This window comes from Artemia franciscana, unplaced genomic scaffold (genome assembly GCF_032884065.1).
Source record: "Artemia franciscana unplaced genomic scaffold, ASM3288406v1 Scaffold_1304, whole genome shotgun sequence".
Taxonomy (NCBI): Eukaryota; Metazoa; Arthropoda; class Branchiopoda; order Anostraca; family Artemiidae; genus Artemia; species Artemia franciscana.
In genome coordinates, this window is record NW_027062789.1 from 66,863 (window position 1) to 72,862 (window position 6,000).

At 33.5% G+C, this 6,000-nt stretch overlaps 1 protein-coding gene across 2 annotated transcripts in view; it reads right to left on the bottom strand.

Annotated features, from left to right (window-relative positions):
• The window catches only part of LOC136042452 (uncharacterized), a 45,340-nt gene extending 39,552 nt beyond the window's left edge, over positions 1 to 5,788 (bottom strand). The window contains exon 1 of one of the 2 annotated variants that reach the window (XM_065727417.1): positions 4,899 to 5,022. The gene's annotated coding sequence lies outside the window, so the exon portion shown is untranslated. Of the gene's footprint in view, positions 1 to 4,898; positions 5,023 to 5,658 lie in introns of those variants that run through there. The other variant, XM_065727416.1, reaches the window with a different exon arrangement.
• Between the last annotated feature and the right edge of the window lie 212 nt (positions 5,789 to 6,000).

Genomic DNA, 6,000 nt, shown 5'->3' on the forward strand with positions numbered 1-6,000 from the left:
TTTCACTTCAATTCCTCACCAGAAAAAATACACTAATCCCTCTCTTCTAAGAATTATACCCGTCTGGATATAACTATAATAAAATGCATCCTGAACCATTAAAATTCCTTATAATGTTTAAATTTTCCTCAAAACATGCAGCATATACTCCCCATTAAGTGAACAAACTTGACAAGCCAATTATTTGGGAGATCACAGTAAAATAAAAATCCACTTTTTGTCATTTAATATCATAAACTGCAGTAATACAGCAACATAATTAAAAGGAATGAGGATTTTTTCCTTATGAGTGGGTAGGTAGGAAGAAGAGCAAAGGAGAGAAAAAAAAGGAAGAAAGAGAGAGAGGGAGGGGAGCAATGTTCTGGCCTGAAAAAAAAATGATCTCAATAGGCCAAAACTTTGGAAAGATTCGTTTGGAGGCTTAACTTTGGAAAAAAAAATTTTGTGTGACTGACACATATTCATTTAAATTTGAAAAGCAGCTTATTTTTCCCAGGGGTGATCATATCATGCTAATTTGGTATCTATGACATATGCAAAATCATACAAGATGACAAATGACTATGAACAACTAAAGCAAAAGGCATTGAACAAACAATATTCAGAATCACAGGGAGTCTCAAACAAGCATATTACACAACAAAATCTGTAGTTAGAAGACAAATCAAAATCAGAATGGAATGACAGAACACATTACTTTAGCACTGCTTTAAATAGACGTAAGTAAAATTAATACTAAGATTGTTGATTTCTTCCCAGGAGAATATAAATCCTATGGAATTTATGTTTCTTTTAAGGTTAAAATGGAGAGAGAAAATGATCTCACTCCAAAATTTATTAATTCAATTGAAATTATTTATTTACCACTCTTTGACTTTAAACTATAGAATAGCATAATAATCAAGCAAATGCATACTTTAGATATTCCAAAGGGCATGTGCAATGGAACATACCTGGTTGTTACTGAATTATATAACAATGTAACTAAAATAAAAACATAATTAAAGGGGACAAGATGGAAAAGTTTTTTTTTGTATCTATGACATCATACAAAATTATGTGGGATGATGAATGAATCTAAACACCTAAAGAAAAAAGGCATGAAATATATGGGGTAGTGATGAACAAAAATGAAACACAACGAGATCTGCGATTCGAAGAAATGGGACAAATAACCATCAGAAAAAATCACGAATGAAAATGATGGACTACAAAATTTACTGTTAGAAGATTAGCAATAGTAAAGATCAAATCAGATTCTAACAAAAATAACACACAGCAAAAAATGTGGTTAGAAGAGAGGCAGTAGTTAGAATTAAAATGAATCTCACTAGAATACAAATCCTAAAAAATGTATTTTTTTGGCAAAGTGCAAACAGTAAGGAGGAATTGAATTCAGGCCAGAATTACTTAATTTAATTTTAATCACTAATTTGCCACCTCATAACTTAGAGTAACACCCAGCTCTCTTGCATATGAGGTTCTCATCCCTAGGCTACAGGGCAATGAGGTCTCATTGCCCTAGGCTACACTTTACACCTTTACTCTTTTGTTAAGCTAGTTTTCAAATACAGTAGTAATTGAAACACAGGGTAGGCCTAGCTCCTTGGAAGAGTGTTCCAAACAGTTTGTGATAAAAACTGTAAGCAAGAAGTGACCTGGCTCAGTAGTAAACAAAACTCTAAGAAATTGAATTTTGACACCAATAGATATACCAAAAGAATTGGATTTGGATGCAGATTTCACATATATAGGTTTCTTTAAGTTTAGTTTTAACCATCAAACTGAGAAAGTTTGCCTTATTTTCGAAAAAAAAAAAGCGGAAACACTCCCTAAAAGCAATAGAATCTTAATGAAAATTACACCATCATATTCAGTGCATCCGAGAACCCTATTGATGTTTTCAAGCTTCTATCTGCAAAAATATGGAATTTTGTATTTTTTGCCAAATGAAAGATCATGAATGCAAGTTTTTTTTTCCAGGGGTGATCAAATTAACCCAGTGGTCCTAGAATATCATGAGAAGGCTCATTCAAATGAAAATTAAGATTTCTAGTGCCTTTTTAAGTGACCAAAAAGATTGGAGAGCAACTAAGCCGCCTCACATATATTCATATATTTGATCAAGTTGAGAGACTGCAGGAAATCCACTTCAACAAAAAAATCTATGGTATGTGGTAACATTCATTAATAAAGAAACTTATTATTAGGGTTCTATTAGAGGCCATCAGAGGAGAGGGGTGATTCCAAGTAAGAAGGAAGAAAAGAAGGGTACAAATATCTTCATTGTTTATCTTAGATGTCCAGGCCAAAAAAAAGAAAAAAAAAACTTTTACACTTTCCATCATATACTACTATATCATTTTAACCATAAAATAGTGATTAGATACAGTACTGTGAGAAGGCTTTTTGTGCCATGGAACAAATTTTTTTAGGCTCAAATTAATACCGTCATATATTCTATTACAAAAACCATGAGAAGGCTTTTTTATGGTTTTAACTACAAAAAAGATTGCAGCACAAGGAAGCTTTTCTTATCATGTCACACAAAATCGCTTCTTTATTGAGCCTTTGATTAATTAACCAAAATGTTTGGAAACAGCATAAAAGAAGAAATTTAAAGGTATTAATGATTTGATAGGTTTTGTTAAAAATAAACACTTTTTACTCCAGAAGGCTTAATTCAAAGACTTTTGGTTTGAAAAGGGTTACAGTATGTAGAAAACCATTTGATTAGAAGTTTGAAGTTTTATCAGCAAAAGGAACAAAACTCTGATTTTCTTAAATTAGAGTATTTTCAACTACAAATTTGACAGAACAAAAAGTTATATGTTTTTGATGTACATCAAAACCCAATTCAACACATGTCAAAATACTTGAGAAATATTTTTGGGCAGATCCCAGTGGATTCAGCATGCCTATTCTTTTCACTTTATTTCTTCATTTCTTTTCAATCTTTTTAAATGTGTATATGCATAAAACATTATTCAGAAAGTGGAAGCCAAAAACTGAAAAAATTGGTTCAAGTCTGCTGTTTGCCAATTAATGTTAATAACTACTGAAAAATTTTCATTTACTGTTATTTGTTTACTTATCATTGGCACTTAAGGGAACTTGGTTAAATCCATATTGTCAAACAGAAAAAAAAAACATTCAAACACAATTTAATCTCCTATTGGTTGTTCTTTGTAACCAGTAGCTAACATTGGAGGGAGGGTGCGACTGCCTTCTTCCCTGTATTGCAAAATTACTTTTTTGGGATTTTCACTAAAAAAAACAACCAATTATAACAAAATTTGAATCTAAATTTCAAAACTGGTTCCTTCATTATTTGTCCCCTAATTTTTACATTTATGAGATTTGGCACTACTGTTTTGATTATTTTGTTTATTTATTGCCTTTAAGATTTAAAGGCTTACAACACACTGCTTAAGGGGGGAGTTGTTCCAGCAGCCACAATTGAATATAATACACTATCCATCATTGCATGACAAATGGTTTTGCAATAAATCAGTTCCTGTTACCAGATAAAAGCAAGAAAACAATGTAATTCTTTTGTTATGGATAGAAACAAGAGTTTTTAACAACATATTCTAATATCCCCTTGTAAGCTTAACTTGTTATGTCTATCTTTTGTTAAGTGACTCATCATTTCATCATGTAAGAGCTGATGATTATCTTGGAAACTAGTGGGGATTGAAGGTCCTTCTGTAGTCAGGTGATGCAATACTGGGATAGGCATCAAGACCTTATAGAAGGAAAGGGTTTTTATACATTCCTAGAATTATACCAAGTACTATAGGGAGGAAGGGATGCATTGCCAGAAACAAAACCAAAATATTATAAAACAATAAATATAATCATACAAATTTTCTTTTATAAGGATTCCTCCTTGAGAAAAGTGGTAACTCTGTAGTGTTATCTGATGCTCTTTCCCAAATATGAGAGTTATAGCTGTAGCAAGTGCAGCCTACCCCCCCCCCCCCCCCCAAATACAGCCAGATACATATGTTTGGTTGGTTTTCTTTAGACAATATTTTTACTTGTTCTTTTTTACCATCACTAAACTCATAGTCATAAAGAGTGACATCCAGCTTGTTAAGGGTGTCCAGAGGAGAGCCACCAAATGCATTGACAGTATATGCAGTCAGCCCTACTGCAGAAGATTACAATCTGTTAATCTCCCAACACTTGTTTTTCAGTGTAGGCATAACGACATGCTGCTCACCTATGGGCACCTCCAGCAAGTGGATCAGAAGCTGTTCACTTTCTCTCCCCACCAAAAGCAAACACAAGGACTTTCCAAAAAGCTGTTCAAATCCAGTGTTAACACCAAAGTCCAACTAGATTTTTTTAGCCAGCAAGTGGTGAACAATTGGAACCAACTAAGCCAAGAGACAGTCTTGGCAACCTTCCCCAAGGAATTAAAAAGAGGCTTGACAAGGAATGGAAGGCCAAACCATGGAGATTCTAGTGGAAAAACCCCTCCCAGCCCTCACTACCATAACAGTTGTGGAAGACAATAGAGAGTTAGCTTGGAGGATGATGCCGCTTGTCATACCCAACCATCTCATACACTCTATTCAAAGTTGCTGTTGTGCAGTGGTGCCAACTCTAAATTGCTGGAGAATGGTCCTTGAACCATCCCTACCATGTGATCACCATTACTGAGTGGGCTTAAATTGCATCTCCCCAGCACTCTCTAGTCCCTATGGTTTGTTGCTTGACCTTAGCACAGCAACCAGATCTATTGCCATCATCAACTACAGAGCATCACAGTTCTCACAACTAATTTGCTCTGAAGTGCAAAATAAGGTAATAAAGTATCTTTCTCCAGAAGAAAAAAAACAAATTCTGAAATCTACTCCAAAATATTTAAAAAAACTAAGTATACTTACATTATTCTTAAGAGCTCATTATTTTAATTTACCATCCTTCTCTCCCTAGTGTGCAAGTGCAGGCCTATGCCCTAAACTATAGGCTATATTTACAATGGATTTTTAATATTGACTCTTTTCTTCTATCTGCTTGCTTACTGTTAAAGTAATAAGAAGAAAAGAATCATGCCACTGAAAATTCATAGAGTAGACTATGCAGCCTATATAAGACTTTGGTAATATACTCAAACTTTACGGGGGGGGGGGTAAAGCTATGTGCCTTTAGGAAGGATATTAATAAGAAATTTAAACAGTATAAAGTATTTTCTAGAACTACATCATATTTCCTTCTGGAAAGAGTAATGCCTAAATAAGTACTGTTCAGTCAACTATACCAAATAATTTAAAACAAAAACCATCCAAAAAAAACTTAATTCCCATCTGGTTTAGGCCCTAGACTAGATTAGAGCCTATTATACCAAGAAAGCCAGGCTAACTTAGTGATCAGAAGTGAGAAAATAAGCTTTTTTGGCTAATAGTCCAACTAGAACAGATCTTTACTACTGTCACTGCTAATAACAGTTAATATTTACATCTTCTCATAATTTAGCTTGGAAGAAGCGATTAAATCATTTGATACTCTTTTAATTTAGGCTACAATTCTAAGCAACCTAAGTCTAGTCTTTATAACATTAATTTTCAAATATATTGTTACACCCTCAACTCAAAACACATTTTAATTTAGGACACTCAATTCAGCTATTTCAGGCAGATTACTCACCAGGATAAGGCTATCAAAAAATAAGTCTGGCAGCAAACAAGAAAAATAGCCCAAGTCTCGAATTTTAAAATTGAACTTCTGGCGTTCACTGGTACAGTGTTTTCAGATTATTTCCATAGTAAAGGCTGTGCCCATCCATTGAAAAAGCGGTATTTTGCGGCATCCTTCCAACCGAAATGGGGTAAAATTGTAGTGAATTCTGAAGTCTATAATGCTCATACGTTGTTCATATTTAAAAAGAGTTCCAAGCCTTTAAAAACTCAAATAATTTCTTCCAGATTTTCTTAAAGCTAAAGTTTTATTTTAATGATATATTTTATCGTAAAATTTGTGCAAAAAGAA